The sequence below is a fragment of the Mobula birostris genome, chromosome 4 (assembly GCF_030028105.1).
Source record: "Mobula birostris isolate sMobBir1 chromosome 4, sMobBir1.hap1, whole genome shotgun sequence".
Classification (NCBI taxonomy): domain Eukaryota; kingdom Metazoa; phylum Chordata; class Chondrichthyes; order Myliobatiformes; family Myliobatidae; genus Mobula; species Mobula birostris.
This window is the reverse complement of record NC_092373.1, coordinates 75,998,977-76,015,934: the sequence shown is the minus strand read 5'-3', so window position 1 is coordinate 76,015,934 and position 16,958 is coordinate 75,998,977. Positions and strand designations below refer to the sequence as shown.

At 40.1% G+C, this 16,958-nt stretch overlaps 1 protein-coding gene across 3 annotated transcripts in view; it reads left to right on the top strand.

The window, feature by feature from the left end:
• ppp2r3a (protein phosphatase 2, regulatory subunit B'', alpha) overlaps window positions 1-16,958 on the top strand; it is a 345,954-nt gene that overhangs the window by 49,773 nt on the left and 279,223 nt on the right. Inside the window, exon 1 of one of the 3 annotated variants that reach the window (XM_072255638.1) lies at window positions 15,360-15,387. The exons of the other annotated variants lie outside the window; for them this stretch is intronic. The gene's annotated coding sequence lies outside the window, so the exon portion shown is untranslated. Of the gene's footprint in view, window positions 1-15,359; window positions 15,388-16,958 lie in introns of those variants that run through there. 3 annotated transcript variants of the gene reach the window in all.

Here is a 16,958-nt window from a genome sequence, read left to right as displayed (position 1 = left end):
CAAGTCTTCCGTCTTTCATAGCTGCCAATGAAAGTAGCTTTATGTGAATTGATTAATGACTCTGTAGGAATGCCACCAATAACAAGACAGATGCAGAGTTGTTAAGGGAAGGTCACATTTAATCAGTTTAATTGCATTTTTTGAGGAGATAACAAGGAAGATGATATATTTAATGCTATCCACATGAATTCAATAAGGCATGCATGACAGGCTACTTAAAACAAATATAAAGCTCATGGGATCAAAGGGAAATAGGCAAGCCATATCCCTACTGGCTCAGGGGTAGAAAAAAAAAGAACAATGTCTAAGCACTTGTTTTTGTGTATGGAAGGCTGTAATCTATGCAATTCAGGAGCTCAGTGCTCTGTCCTTGCTTTTAGAATACACACTCAGTGCCCATGTTATTAGGTATTGGAGTGGAACCCGGTGTGGCTTCAGATGCTCTTCGGCACATCACTGTGGTAACGTGAGTTTATCTGAGTTACTGTCACCTTCCTGTCAGCTTGAACCAGTCTGGCCAGTCTCCCCTGAACTCTCTCATTAATATAGCATTTTCACCCACAGAGCTGCCACTCACTGGATTTATTTTTCCACACTATTCTCTGTAAATCCTAGAGACGGTTCTGGGTAAAAATCCCAGGAAATCAGTTTCTCAGCTATTCAAACCACCCTGTCTGGCACCAACTGTTATTCCATAGTCCAAATCACACTTGGATCACATTTCTTCCCCATTCTGATGTTTGGTCTGAACAACGACTGAACCTCTTGACCATGTCTGTATGCTTTTATGCATTGAGTTGCTGCCAAATGATTGGCCAATTAGATATTTGCAGGTGGACAGGTATACCTAATAAAGTGGCCACAGAGTATATATATTAATGATTTGAACTTATATCCAGTATGCACTATATTAAATTTTGCCCATGATACAAGAATTGGCTAGGTAGTTGACAGTGTGGAGAAAACCTTTAGAAAGTTTTTCCATTAACAATGCTTTGACTTATCTTAGACTGGTTATTTCGTGAAATTCATTCTTTTATTCAATGTAAACATCTGATCTGATGATGAGGCAGCACAATGGTGTGCTGCTCATTCACCGCTTCAAGGACCTTAGTTTTAAATGTTCTTCAAGAATTTACCTATATTTTGGAAAAACTTCTAAATAAATTGCACATGGAACAAAAAAAAACAGAAAATTGTGGGATCATAATACTTCTCTTCATTAATGACTGTAATATTTGAAAGTCAATAGCCTGTTTGATTTTGGAGACTGGAGGGAGAAACAGTCTAGGCTACATAAAAATGTATGTATGTTTTAAAGAAGCTTAAATCGTGCTATTAATCATGCCTGTGGAATGTTACTCCTGAAACAACTTAAGCAGAGTTCTGATGAAATTAGTTTGTGGAACCTCATGCAAGAACAGGTGGGTGTGGATTTGACAGGAGGCCAGAGACTCCAGAACAGGGGGTGGGTCAGAAGTTCCAGCCCAATGTAGCAGATGCTCAATTTTTCAGAATCTACAACTTCTGCAAAATGGATATCTAGTTGTAACTTTATTCCTCTCACTTGTTAAAGAAAGACTAAATTTATGAAAGCATCACTTAATCGAACGTGAGTTAAAAACTTGTTTAGTTTTCGTTCAGTATCAATAGTACACCTAAACATTTCTTTTTTGGAATTTGAGATGACATTCAAAGATGCAAAGTGCATTTATTATCAAAGAACGTATAAGTTATACAACTTGAGATTTGTTTGCTTACAGGCTGTCTGGAATTGATTAAGGTTTACTAACTCAAGCATGATCCAACATGATACATTAACAAGGAATCATTTTGAGTAATATAACAAATGAGGCAAAAGTCTGGCTTTTTTTTTAAATGAGAAGATGCCATAGGAATATTTTAAAGAATCTTAATGTAATTTATCATGCCTGTGGAGAGTTTCACCTTAGACAATGACCACTTTTTCATCAGCGTCCCTTAATGTAGTGTAGTTCATTCATCTAAAACGGAGCTTTGATGCCATCCCATACAAATTAAAAGGTGTTGTTTTTTTCTGTAACATTTTGACTGGAAATCTGAATTCTTAATATGATAGCATTTTTATTTTCAGTGCCAGAATAATTGTTGGTAGCAGTCACCAAACAAAAAACCTGAAGAGTGGTGATATCATCTAATATCACTCCTCCCAATAGATGATGTAAATGCAATCAGCAGACATTGGAAATCCAAGCTGCACACACAAAATGTTGAAGGAATTCAACAGGCCAGGCAGCATCTGTGGAAAAGAGTACAGTTGACTTTTTAGTCTGAGACCCTTCATCAGAGTATAGATGACCTGGCTGAGGAAGAGGAAGAGGGGTTAGTAAGTTTGCAGATGACATGAAGGTTGGTGGTTTTGTGCATGCTATAAAAGGCTGTCATAGGTTTTGCCCAGGCCTGTGCCCTGGAGAGTGAAGACTTTCCAGGCGCAGATCCATGGTCTTGCAAGACTAACGGATGCCTTTACTTTAGGTTACAACGGGACAACGATGGTACAGATCTGGGCTGAGAATTGGTAAATGGAGTTCAATCCAGAAATGCATGAAGTTATTCACTTTGAAAATTCAAATCTGAAGGCAGAATACAGGGTTAATGTCAGGATTCTTAGCAGAGTGGAGGAATAGAAGGATCTTGCGGTCCACGTCCATAGATTCATCAAAAATGGAAGGCTATGTGTGAGGAAGGGGTTAGAATGATCTTAGAGTAAAGCGTTGGTCCGTACTGTCCCTATACTGTTCTATCTTGTATGTGCTCTGTCTCCATCTCCACCATACCACATTGTGCTTGCTAATGCCTCAACGAGATATCCCAACTATTTTTGCCCATAGTGAGTATTCTACTGCCCTTCAAGGAGAGGCTTTCCAGTTCCAGAGTTACTCAGGATCATAATCTGAGGTCATAAGCAGCCTTCAACACTGGAGCCATGTGGTCTATCACTAACCATGCTGGAGTCATGAGGTAACACATCTAGAACAACTGGCTAATGCCAGAATCTGGAAGACCAGCATTAAGAGGTGATCAGCTCCCTTTCTGATTTGTTTTTCGACGCTTACTTGTGACAGATTTTATCTTTCCGTTACAGCAAATCAGAAGCTGTGAAGCATAGTGAGGGAGGGAAGGTAAGAGTGACTGCTTGTGAATGACAATGTAGTGATCGAGTTTGTGGATGCTAGTATCACATTCCTTGAAAGATGAGCCATTCCAAGTTGCCTCATTGCTTCCTCTTCCTTCTCAGTTGCTCATCTCAAATCTGGTGGTAAGATAAGTCTCATCACCAGGGCAATGTGTCCTCATTCAATAAGCCTCAAAGACTCTTGACTCCTGCTCTTCAAAACCTTGACGATCTAAAGGAAATGTTGCTGTAGCATATTAATGATCTGCACTAGCACATACTGTAGGGCAACATGGTTTTAGAACATAGAATAGTACAGCACAGTACAGGCCCTTTGGCCCACATTGTTGTGCCAACCCTCAAACCCTGCCTCCCATATAACCATCCCACCTTAAATTCTTCCATATACTTGTCTAGTAGTCTCTTAAATTTCACTAGTGTACCTGCCTCCACCACGGACTCAGGCAGTGCATTCCACACACCAACCACTCTCTGAGTAAAAAACCTTCCTCTAATATCCCCCTTGAACTTCCCACCCCTTACCTTAAAGCCATGTCCCCTTGTATTGAGCAGTGGTGCCCTGGGGAAGAGGTGCTGGCTATCCACTCTATCTATTCCTCTTAATATCTTGTATACCCCTATCATGTCTCCTCTCATCGTCCTTCTCTCCAAAGAGTAAAGCCCTAGCTCCCTTTATCTCTGATCATAATGCATACTCTCTAAACCAGGCAGCATCCTGGTAATTCTCCTTTGTACTCTTTCCAATGCTTCCACATCCTTCCTATAGTGAGACGACCAGAACTGGACACAGCACTCCAAGTGTGGCATAACCAGAGTTTTATAGAGAGGCATCATTGCTTCGCGAATCTTAAACTCTATCCCTCGACTTATGAAAGCTAACACCCCATAAGATTTCTTAACTACCCTATCCACCTGTGAGGCAAATTTCAGGGATCTGTGGACATGTACCCCCAGATCCCTCTGCTCCTCCACACTACCAAGTATCCTGCCATTTACTTTTTACTCTGCCTTGGAGTTTGTCCTTCCAAAGTGTACCACCACACACTTCTCCGGGTTGAACTCCATCTGCCACTTCTCAGACCACTTCTGCATCCTGTCAATGTCTCTCTGCTATCTTTGACAATCCTCTACACTATCTACAACACCACCAACCTTTGTGTCGTCTGCAAACTTGCCAACCCACCCTTCTACCCCCACATCCAGGTCATTAATAAAAATCATGAAAAGTGGAGGTCCCAGAACAGATCCTTGTGGGACACGACTAGTCACAACCCTCTAATCTGAATGTACTCCCTCCACCACAACCCTCTGCCTTCTGCAGGCAAGCCAATTCTGAATCCACCTGGCCAAACTTCCCTGGATCTCATGCCTTCTGACTTTCTGAATAAGCCTACCATGTTTTCTTTGCATAAGCACATATGAGGTCTGTAGTGTACCAGCAGCAGAGAGTTCCTTTGATCAATAGCCTCCTTTTGATTTTCCTTGATGGTGCAAATTGTACCTGATAGTGCGGACTGCTCCAAAATGAAGGCTTCATACTATATGTACAATCTGAGTGCAACTAGTTTGTGAAGAAGAAGCTTTGAAGTCAGTAAAATATCCTTCAGCCTGCCATACTACTCCTGGAGTTTTGAAACTCAAAACTTTAAATGCATGTAGAATTGTCTGCACAGCCAGGAGATATCAAACAGCGATTAACCTATACAATTGATTCCGTTAAAGAACACTGGTGGGAGAACTGTCAACTGGCTCTATTGCTGCATTAGGTGTGTCCAGTAGTGTGAAGATAAGAAATTATGTGAGCTAAAAATTTGTGTTCGAAAATGGCAGCTATTGTTTCCTGGCAGCAATTTGAAGCATTTACATTTTGTTAATAATTTCCAACCACATATTTGGCTGCTTCCTTTATTATTTAGCTTTGATGAAAGTGAAGATTATAACTAATGGTTTTTGGGTGATTTGGTAGCAACTGAATGACTTTCATTTTACACGTGGTCCAATGACCTTGGAAAACCTAACACTGGAAGATAAATTGTCAGATACCACAGAAGTTTACAATATAAATATATGTTAAGGAATTAGCCTAAACAAAAAGAGATTTTCACATTTAATAAAGTGCTCACTTACTAAATTTTGTTTAAAGCTGTTGTCAAAATGTCATCTCCGGAGACAGACTTGCATTTGATCTATATTTGACAAACCTATTACAATTTTTTGAGGAAATTACAAGTAGGCTAGACAAGGGAGATGCAGTGGATGTTGTATATTTGGATTTTCAGAAGGCCTTCGACAAGGTGCCACACATGAGGCTACTGAACAAGATAAGAGCCCATGGAATTACGGGAAAGTTACATACGTGGATAGAGCGTTGGCTGATTGGCAGGAAATAGAGAGTGGGAATAAAGGGATCCTATACTGGTTGGCTGCCGGTTACCAGTGGTGTTCCACAGGGGTCCGTGTTGGGGCTGTTTTTTTTTACATTGTACATCAACAATTTGGATTATGGAATAGATGGCTTTGTGGCTAAGTTTGCTGACGATAGGAAGGTAGGTGGAGGGGCCGGTAGTGCTGAGGAAATGGAGAGTCTGCAGAGAGACTTAGATAGATAGAAGAATGGGCAAAGAAGTGGCAAATGAAATACAATGTTGGAAAGTGTATGGTTATGCACTTTGGCAGAAGAAATAAACAGGCAGACTATTATTTAAATAGGGAAAGAATTCAAAGTTCTGAGATGCAATGGGACTTGGGAGTCCTCGTACAGGATACCCTTAAGGTTAACCTCCAGGTTGAGTTGGTGGTGAAGAAGGCGAATGCAATGTTGGCATTCATTTCTAGAGGAATAGAGTATAGGAGCAGGGATGTGATGTTGAGGCTCTATAAGGCACTGGTGAGACCTCACTTGGAGTACTGTGGGCAGTTTTGGTCTCCTTATTTAAGAAAGGATGTGCTGACATTGGAGAGGGTACAGAGAAGATTCACTAGAATGATTCCGGGAATGAGAGGGTTAACGTATGAGGAATGTTTGTCCGCCCTTGGACTGTATTCTTTGAAGTTTAGAAGAATGAGGGGAGACCTCATAGAAACATTTTGAATGTTGAAAGGCATGGTCAGAGTGGATGTGGCAAAGTTGTTTCCCATGATGAGGGAGTCTAGTACGAGAGAGCATGACTTGATTGAAGGGCGCCCATTTCAGAACAGAAATGCGAAGACATTTTTTTAGTCGGAGGGTAGTGAATCTATGGAATTTGTTGCCACGGGCAGCAGTGGAGACCAAGTCATTGGGTGTATTTAAGGCAGAGATTGATAGGTATCTGAATAGCCAGGGCATCAAAGGTTATGGTGAGAAGGTGGGGGAGTGGGACTAAATGGGAGAATGGATCAGCTCATGATAAAATGGCAGAGCAGACTCGATGGGCCGAATGGCTGACTTCTGCTCCTTTGTCTTATGGTCTTATAAGGGACTTGTACTGCATGAATTAAGATTCACCCTCATAGAGTAATGACTATGCAACTAGCCAATTACATTTCTAGCAGTATCAAACCATACTTGAGAATTAATTAGTCTCCAAAAAGTTAATGAACCTGAAAAATTGAGCAAGAGCTAACTGCATATTCTTTCCATGTAAGGAATATTAGACAAATCAGTCAGTTGAGTGATATTATACTTAAGAAAGGATGTGACCCATGTTGTTACATGAACTATAAGCTATATGAGTTTATTTCTCTATTACACCATGGCCAAACCCTAACACCTGAATACTTGCCTTTGGCATTTGAATAAGAGGTGGATTCTGACAAATGTGGAAACATTAGGTGTATACTATCTTTTTCATTATTTATCTGACCATCAAAATTTTGGACAGATTATTAGATAGAGACAAAAATTTCTTATACATTCAATATCATTAATCAGAAGATGAGTCATCCACACTTGCAAAATCAAAATTTCAGTGCTCAAGAAGAGTTTGGGAATAATTATGCCTCAACACGTAATTAGATGTTCACTTATACATGACTGCACTGGTTCTATCTTTCTTTTCTGTGTTTAGTGGTAATTAATATGTAAGAACCTCAATGTCACAGCCTGGATTTGATGTCAATGGCGAACTTATTAGTAAAACAGTGTATTCTGTAGAAGAAGGGTGACTCAGACCACAACTCTTAAGATAGCATTGCATGTGCGTACTCACATAATTTTTCTGCAATTTAGTCAGTACTAACAGCACTATTAACCTCACTCGTATTAATAACACAAATCATGAACCAGTACAATGGTAATAGGGAATGACTGGTGGTAGTCAGACAGTTCTCCAATAGGTCAGTGTAAGTACGCCAAACATGTAAAATAACCAGGAGGATTATTTAACCCATGCATGAAGCCAAAACCTAACTCAAACTGATTCAGATTCCCCTCTCGCTCACTGCAGCCTGCCCAGCTGTTGGTCAGTAGCAAGTCATTTATGTGGTTTTATCAGATGATGTATTGCATCACATGGTCATTTCTGGCTCTCAGCATGAAACCTCTCAAAATAGATCTGGACAGATTTGGAAACTCTGCCTGATGTGCTACGTGGACTCCAAAGTGTGGTGAAGAACTAAAATCCCTTTGGATGACTCAGCTGAATTGAAACTGAAAATATGAATGAGTAACAAGCTCTAGTCATTGTGATAATGGGCCCCTAGTCATTCAAAATAAACTGAATTTGTCCTGGGTGAAAGATCATAAGAAATTCCTTTTGAGTATATGTTGAATGGATATTCTGATACTTCATATAAGAGCAGACATCTCCTGCACACATATCTGTACCTAGGTTGGGCCTGGCTTTGGCAAACGTTTGGGAACAAGCATTAAATTCAGACTTTGTTGAAGCAGTCAGAATCTGCAGAGGTGAAAAAAAGAATTAGTATTTCAAGTTGATGAATTCCATCTGAAACAGGAAAAGATAAAGATAAAATTAATCTTTTAAGTTATGGAGACACATGTAGGTTGGGGGTGGGATGCTGCAAGAGAACAAGACAAAGATTATTGATGCCATGGGCATCAGAAGGCAGTGGATGGCGCAGATGGTGGTGGTGGCACTTAAAAGAAGGAGGTAAAGATTAGTGGATAATGAGGAGACATGAGATTGAAGATGCTAAAAATATGGAGCAACTCGTACAAACACTGGAGGAACTCAACAGATCAGGCAGCACCTACAGAGGGTAATTAACAGTCAATATTTCTGTTTGAAAAGTCTTAGCTCAAAATATCAACTGTTCATTTCCCTGCATAGAAGATGCCTGATCTGCTGAGTTCCTTCAGTGTTTTGTTTGTGTTGCCAGTGAATAATGAATTCCGGAGAAGATGTAAGCAGGAGGATACGAATAAAATCTGAAATTACCAGGATAGAGGGAGAGAAAAAACAACCATAAATGCTGAGATTAAAGGCTCAAGTTGCTGAATACCTGAAATGGTTGGGACAGTGTAAGCAGATCTGGGCAGAGTTGTCAGAATGGGAGGGGGATAGGAAATTAAAGTAACAGATGTCTGAAAGGTCAGGGTTACTCTTGTAGACTAAAAAGATGTGTTCTGTAGCCAGAGTTTGACTCCCCAATGTAGAGGAAACTGAAGAACATGAGCAGCAAATATGGTTTTCCAAATTAGAAGAAGCACAATTAATTCATTTTATAAACTTGAAATAGTTCAAATTGTTGAATGATTGGGAAGGAGTTGATAAAATGGCAGGAAAGGCATCCATTGAGCCACATAGAAAAGCATTGTGAAAAGGGGAGTGGGTGTTAATGGAGAATGGAAAATTGGACCAAAACGTCCTGAGGGTAGCAGTTCCTTCAGAATGAGGGAAGCAAAGCAAGAGACAGGTCTGAAAGACTGAATTGCCTTTTGTAAGGTACAGTGCCTATAAAAAGTAATCACCCCAACTCCCCCTTGGAAGTTTTCATGTTTTATTGATTTACAACATTGAATCACAGTGGACATGTTAGAGTTTACTGGGAGCAATATGTTGAATGTGGAGGATAGTGAATAGAAGTTGGAAGAAGGTAGCCTTATCATTGATATAGGTAGGAGGACAGTGCTGAGAACAGAATAGGAGGGAATGGAACCGAAGTAATTGGGAGCTCAATTAATCATGACTGGGGTAAATGATAACTATGGTAAAATGGAAATAATTTGAAAGCATTGGTATAGAAGCTTGCAGCATATAAACAAAACCTTGGGGGAGAAACTTGGATAATGGAGAGAAGTTGAGTGAAGTGGTGGGGGAATAGAGAAAGGTTGGCCATTGTGGTTTCAGTGGATACTGCTCACTAACTAATCCTGGAAATGGAGAAGATGGGAAAAGAAAGGGAAGAGTCAAAGATGGACCACATGAAGGTGAGAGTAAAATAGGAACTGGTACCACAGTTGGTGAAACCATCAAAATCTACAGGAAAACAGGATGCAGCTACAGTAGCATCATCAACATGTCATCAATAGGCCTGAATAGAGATAAAACAATAATTGTTTCACATATCTCACCAAGGGTGTTATACATAAGGTTATACAGCGATAAAATAAAGTAAACCAGAAGGTGGAGAGTGGTGCACAGAGACTGTCAGGGGCCAAGGTGGGGGTTGTCTGGAACTGAAAAGAAGCAAAATCACAAAAATTGATATTTTGCAATTATTTCCATCCATAGAGATCCCTTGAGCTTATCAGCGAGTTCACAGCTCGTGAAAGTACTTGGGTCTCTAGCATCATTTAAACAGCTTGTATGTTAAGATATTTTTAGTTGAATTGCCAGGAGTTTCCTTAGCTAGGAAAGTTTATTTATCAAAAAAATCAGTGTTACAAAGAGGTATAAATAAAATGTTATTGAGATGAATCTGTTTATTTTTAGTGTGTACAGTGGGCTGCCAATTGGACACTTGGTGAGAAACAGTAATATTAAATATGTAGCCTTAGCTCACACCCAGAGACAGGGAATCCTCTCAGTCATTTGAACGGGGCAGTAAGAGTGTATTCTGCACACAGCATAAACAACTAACTTGATATGTTTCATGCCATGGCATTTCTATATGTGATGATCTATGATGAAGTGGGAGATGTGTGAGAATTCAGGTTGTGCAAGGATTTCAGCGCTATAGTACAGGAAAAAATGGCCGATTATCTCGGATAGCAGTCTAATTTCTTCCTTCAGTCACAGCTCTGCAGTTCCAGACTTGAGTAGAGTCATAAGGTACAAGTTCAAAGAGATGAGGAACTGGTTGAAGGCATAACAAACCATGCTACACATCTGGAATTTATGTTTGAGTCCCTCCTCCTTCAAATGGGGACTAAAGCTGAGGGAGAGTCCTGAATAAAGTAGAATATAAATATAAATGTTTTATGTAACAACTGCCACTTCATGGGGAAGGGGGGAGCAGATGTCAGAAGGCTCAATTCAAGTGGCTGCTTTAAACCCGCCAGTTAAGGTGAACTTTCCTCATTGAGAACTTAACTGGTTGAATTTTCACTAGAAGCAAAGAATGGGAAATCCATTGAATCGTTGAAGGTCAAGTTGGACAAATTCCAAATTGTGAGCCTGGGGGATTGGGCAGATTTGAAGGTGGCATGTTTGGATCAGGAATGAGATGCTGACAGAAATCCCAGCCTGGACCACAATCCCTGAGACACTCAAAGGTGCCAACAGAGAATTGCTAGGAGCATTACTTTCTCAGAATTAAAACTGATTGATTGAGTACAAAAACCATTTACCATGCATTCCTTGCAAACCAACTGATTTGAACTGATTCTACAACACTGATCAGGTTTAAACGGATGTTCTACTCACCAACTGCTGGTGGTTCCTTCGAAAACTTCTGATAAAGTGCATTTCACACTCCAATTCCTCTCTGCAGTACATGTTTGCAGAAGTCAGGGAGGAACTGGAGATCAGATGCTGGTGAATTTGCCCCCCTCAGACTGCTGCCAGACCCAGTACTGAGTCCAGAGGCAAATGTCAAATATCCTTTTGTCTGAGGGTGTCATACATACATCACCTCCAGCCCCTCAGATTTACACTGGCCCTTATGGGTATAGCAGGGCTGCCCTATTCAGATGGATAAGGCACTAGCTCGATTGAGAAAGATTAGTACATGTCAGAGTTTTTAATTATTTATATAATTTGATATTAATCTGTTAACTAAGTTCTACCACATATATTTATTTTAGAATATATGTATTATTTTGTATGACGTAAACAATTTGACATTAACTTAGAGACATAGAGTTATAAAAAAGTATAGCATAAAAACAGGCCCTTTGTCCCATCTAGTTTCTGCTGAGCTATTTATGCTGCCTAGTCCCATCAACAAGCACCAGGACCATAGACTCCATATCCGTATCATCCATGTATCTATCCAAGTCTCTCTTAAATGTTGAAATCAAGCTTGTATGTACCACTTGTGCTGGCAGCTCATTCCACACTCTCATAACCCTCTGAGTGATCAATTTTCCTCTCATGTTCCCATTATCCCTTTTAACTTTCACCATTAACCCTCTAGTTGTAGTCCCACTCAACATCAGTGGAAAAAGCCTGCTTGCATTTACCCTGTCTATACCCCTCATAATTTTGTATACCTCTATCAAATCTCCTCTCAATCTTCTATATTCCAAGGAATAAATTCCTAACTTAGTCAATCTTTCTATATAAGTTAGGTCCTCCAGACTTAGCAACATCCTGTAATTTTTCTCTGTACTCATTCAACCTTATTTTTGTTTTTCCTGTAGGCTGGTGACCAAACTTGCACACAGTACTTCATATTAGGCCTCACCAATGTCTTACACAACTTCAACATAACATCCCATCACAACACTTTGATTTATGAAGGCCAAGGTACCAAAACTTTTTTTTACAACCCTATCAACCTGTGCCATCACTATCAATGAATTATGGACCAATATTCCCAGATCCTTTTGTTCTACCACAATCCTCAGTGCCCTACCATTCGCTGTGTAAGACCTACCCTGGTTGGTCCTAGCAAAGTGCAAGACTTTGCACTTGGCTGCATTACATTCCATCTGCCACTTTTCAGCCCATTTTTCCAGCTGGTCCAAATCCTGCTGCAAGCCATGATAATCTTCCTCCCTGTCCACTACACCATCAACCTTGGTGACACCTGCAAATTTGCTGATCCATTTAACAACATTATCATGCAGGTCATTGACAGACCCAGCACCAATCTGCTTATTAACTTTTAACTGGTAACTTTCTTATTACTTAATTCCTTTTAAGTTGTTATTCAATATTTCTGATCATCAGTGATTTTAAAACAGTTAATAGCCCTTTGACAGCAGCAAGCATCAAAAGGGCATCAGTCCATTAACCAAGGTCTGCTCGACACTCATGGGTGGCTCTGCCTCATGGGAAGGCCACAACTGCAATATTGTTCAGGACAATTGGATCTATAGGGCTGCAAAAAGCATGGCAGTGGGAATAGTGCAAAGGGTGGGGGAGAACGGTGAACCGGTTCAAACACAATATAGCCCATTGTGTAAGTTGTTATGTACAGAGCATGACGTAACCTAAACTAAATGATTCAATCGGAGACTGAGGTCTATAATTAAATTGTTAGCTCCAAACAATATTAACAATTGACTCTAGCTCCATATCTATCAAAATAGTGGTTGTTGAATCTACCGCTGAAAAGGGAATCAAATAACCAAAATAACTTGCACAGAAATATGTAAAATGCCAATGCTAAGAAATTTCTTGGAATTTGTAATCCATAAAATGTCATTGTCACTTTGAAGCAATGTCAAATGTAGTAGATCAAAAGGAAATTCTGACAAAGGTTACTGACCAGCTTATGTTATGTCATTACTTTTGTTTTTTTCTTTACGTTGATTCAATGAATCTTCTGTTCATGAACAAAACTCTCCTCCCCATGCAGCATGGCTTTTGTACCTTTTCCGAGCAGGCAGTAAAGTTATGCCCCAAGTTCTGAATGTCCATTTGTTTGTGTGAATTGAATAAACTTTCACTCATGCGAATTTAGATTAATTTACTTTCTGGCAAGAAAGTTGCGCCATATAAATAATCAACCATGAGTTTGTAAGAGCTATCTAATTCTTTAAGCTGTTTTACTGAAATAAAAGTAATAAAATCATGCTAAGTAAAGACACATTATGTCAATCTTATGGTTATCCAAAACCAAGCAGTTACTTCCCTCTCGAAGGGAATTTAAGAATTATCCCTAAATTAAAATAACTTGATGAAAGAATGTTTCATTTGGGTTTGTTATGCTTTTACGTGTGTGAATAAATGTTGAAGTAGTTTTTCACTGAAAGAATGAGGTCTGAAATGTTACTTAATATTTGGCTCTTGGGGCAGGCATAAGCAATGCAATACTTCCATTTTGATTCAATTGACTTAGACAGAGTATAAGGCAGAGAACCATGCAGGAGGTGCATGCCTTGCTCATTGAGGAGTGTCCATAAGAGGTGGCTTCTGCTCTGTTCTTTTGAAATTCTCATGACATTCGCAAATATATCTTCATGCTGATCAGAGCATCCAGGTCAATTTTCTAGTTCAAATCTGGAAATTGTTGCTTGAGCTTAATTGACACATGGTGCATCAGCGGTTGCAGCCGATCATGATTCCCAATGAAATGTTGCGCAGGATAAAGGAAACTGCTATGGGGTTGTGGAACAACTCCTGCTCCCCGGCTCCTCAGGAACTTCACTCATTTATTGCTAATTTACTTATGGGCAAGATCCTTATTGAGGTGTGAGGCCCTTAATAAACGTAAAGAAAGACATCTGAATAAAGGGATTGTGAATTTAGGGGTTAGACCAGTGCTGTGCAAGTTGGATATTAGTTATTTCACTTCTAACTTGTTATAATTAACACCTATATTACACCAGATAAATGAGTTTGAGGAAGAAACATACAGGTTTGTTCTGCTTCACCTCACAGCACTGCCCCTTTAAAGAAATTTGAGTCATATTCCATACACGCTGTTTTGCAATTCGCATCTGGGTTAATTTTAAGCAAAGCGTGATGCTTATGAGGACTGAAATAGACCAGTAATTTCACTGCATGTTCTTCATCAACCAGAGACTCCATGGCTCCAGTTAGGAAACTGAGCTCCTGACATTAGAAACCGTATAAATCCCACTATGGAAATGAGTCATACGTGCCAGCAAACTCCCAGGTGAGTCTGCATTGAGTTATTAAGGCAAAATTCGGGACATATCATAGAAGCAAAATACTGCAGGTGGTGAAAATCTGAAATAAAACCACTAAGTACTCTAAATTCAGTGGAAGTAAAAAAGAAAGAAAAAAGTTAAATGTTTTGGATTAGAAACCTTTTTTCACAACAGCTTGACATACCAACATTGTTTCACACTTCATTCTGACCTTTTGAGCAACTGCAGCACTTGTTGCTTTTATTTCATTACTGTTATGCTTTTGATCCTAGAATCTAAAGTGTGTGGGGGTCGGGGGGGCAGGGTAGTGGATGGCACGTCCAAGACATCCCATTCCTAATCAATATATAATTCTCTTGGAAAATAGATTAGAGGTGCAGAGTTAAGAAAAGGACACTGTTTTGTTTCTGGAGTCCCTCCTGTGATCAAATAGCCCAAAGATTCTCAATTTGCAGTCTCACACACCAAAGCATATGAAAGATTGCAAACATACACACTGGACTGTAGTCTATATAGGGTTGCATGGGAAAGATCAGAGAGTGGTAGTGGGCATAATGCCAAAGTGTGATTCGACGCCTTACTAATTTTTGTGCTGGTTTCAGTTGACGTTCATAGCACCACTTGTCCTGAAATCAATGATGTTTTGTAAACAAATCATGGCCCATTTGAATGGTGAGATCTGGTGATGTTTAGAAGTTAGGCAATGGATCACTTTGAACGTCTTTATGTAGAAAATCTATCACAAAGCCCTGCACGTTTGCTAGTAGTGCACTGTATTAATAGTGTTGGTGCATTACATGAATAACATTTTGAGGCAGCACATTATTAGGTTGCCTTGACAGCACTGTGGATCACAATGATACAAACATAGCCTGGATAAAAATGATGTGATAAGACACAGCGAACTTTGGATGAACATTCTGCTTTACCTAAAGGGAGTACTGGCCTATAACAGAGAGCTTACACAGGCTCCCGACTAAGACTAAGAACAACAAAAATCCACAAAACAATGTCTGAAGAACTCTTTCTCCGCATGGATCAGGTTTGTGCTTTTTAATCAGATTTATTAGCATAAGGTAACCAGCATCCTTATAGTTTATTAACATGAGAACATTTTGGAATCGTGACAATAACTAGGTATGAGAAGTCAGTAGCCATGCATCCTGCTCCGAAATATTATTAAGGTTGGAGATAAGTGATACTCAAACAATTAATGTTGTAATGTGGGAAAAAAACAATCTGTAGATAGAAACCATTAGCTTGCTCCAGTGGTAACTCATCCATGAATCAGAAGATCAACCGCTCATGTCCCACTTCAGAGACTTGAATAAATAATTCAAGCTGATATTTCAGTAGAGTTGTGTTGAATGAGAGCTGCATCATTGTAGGTGCCGTTGTTTGAATGAAATATTAAACCTGTTTGCTCTATATATAAGATCCCACTGGAGTAATGAAGACACTTTATTTAGGCTAAAACTGATACAGGATAAGTTCTGCTATGTGCCCTGCTCTTGATTATCATCTGTAGGATTTCCAGATGGTGTGTGTGGTTTAAAATATGCTTTTCATGGGAAGGGTCCAATCTCCATGAAATAGTGAGCTCCTGCCCCTTTCAGGTGAGTATCTCGGCTGTTTAAAGAAAAGGCCAGTTAAGATGGCAGTGGATGAAAGCAGAAGTGTTGACAGTTCGTCAATGGTTCTAGGTTAGGAAACTTTTAATTAATCGAAGCTCACACTTTATTGTCTCTGCATAAACAACAATGTAGTTATGGTGATCTGGGCCAACAACTTAGAACATGAATTCACATAAAAGTTGCTGGTGAACGCAGCAGGCCAGGCAGCATCTCTAGGAAAAGGTACTGTCGACGTTTCGGGACAAGACCCTTCATCAGGACTAACTGAAAGAAGAACTAGTAAGAGATTTGAAAGTGGGAAGGGAAGGGGGAGGGATGGAGCCAAGAGCTGGACAGTTGATTGGCAAAAGGGATATGAGAGGATCATGGGACAGGAGGCCTAGGGAGAAAGAAGAGGGGGAGGGGGGGAAAACCAGAGGATGAGCAAGGGGTATAGTGAGGTGGACAGAGGGAGAAAAAGGAGAGAGAGAAAAAGAATGTGTGTATATAAATAAATAACAGATGGGTTACTAGGGGGAGGTGGGGCATTAGCGGAAGTTTGAGGTCAATGTTCATGCCATCAGGTTGGAGGCTACCCATACAGAATATAAGGTGTTGTTCCTCCAACCTGAATGTGGCTTCAACCTCCAACCTGATGGCATGAACATTGACATCTCAAATGTCCGCTAATGTCCCACCTCCCCCTCGTACCCCATCCGTTATTTATTTATATACACATAGTCTTTGTCTCTCTCTCTTTTTTCTCCCTCTGTCCCCCTCACTATACCCCTTGCCCATCCTCTGGGCTTCCCCCTCCCCCTTTTCTTTCTCCCTAGGCCTCCTGTCCCATGATCCTCTCATATCCCTTTTGCCAATCAACTGTCCAGCTCTTTGCTCCATCCCTCCCCCTCCTGTCTTCTCCTATCATTTCCAATCCCCCCCCCCACTTCCAAATCTCTTACGAGCGCTCCTTTCAGTTAGTCCTGACGAAGGGTCTCGG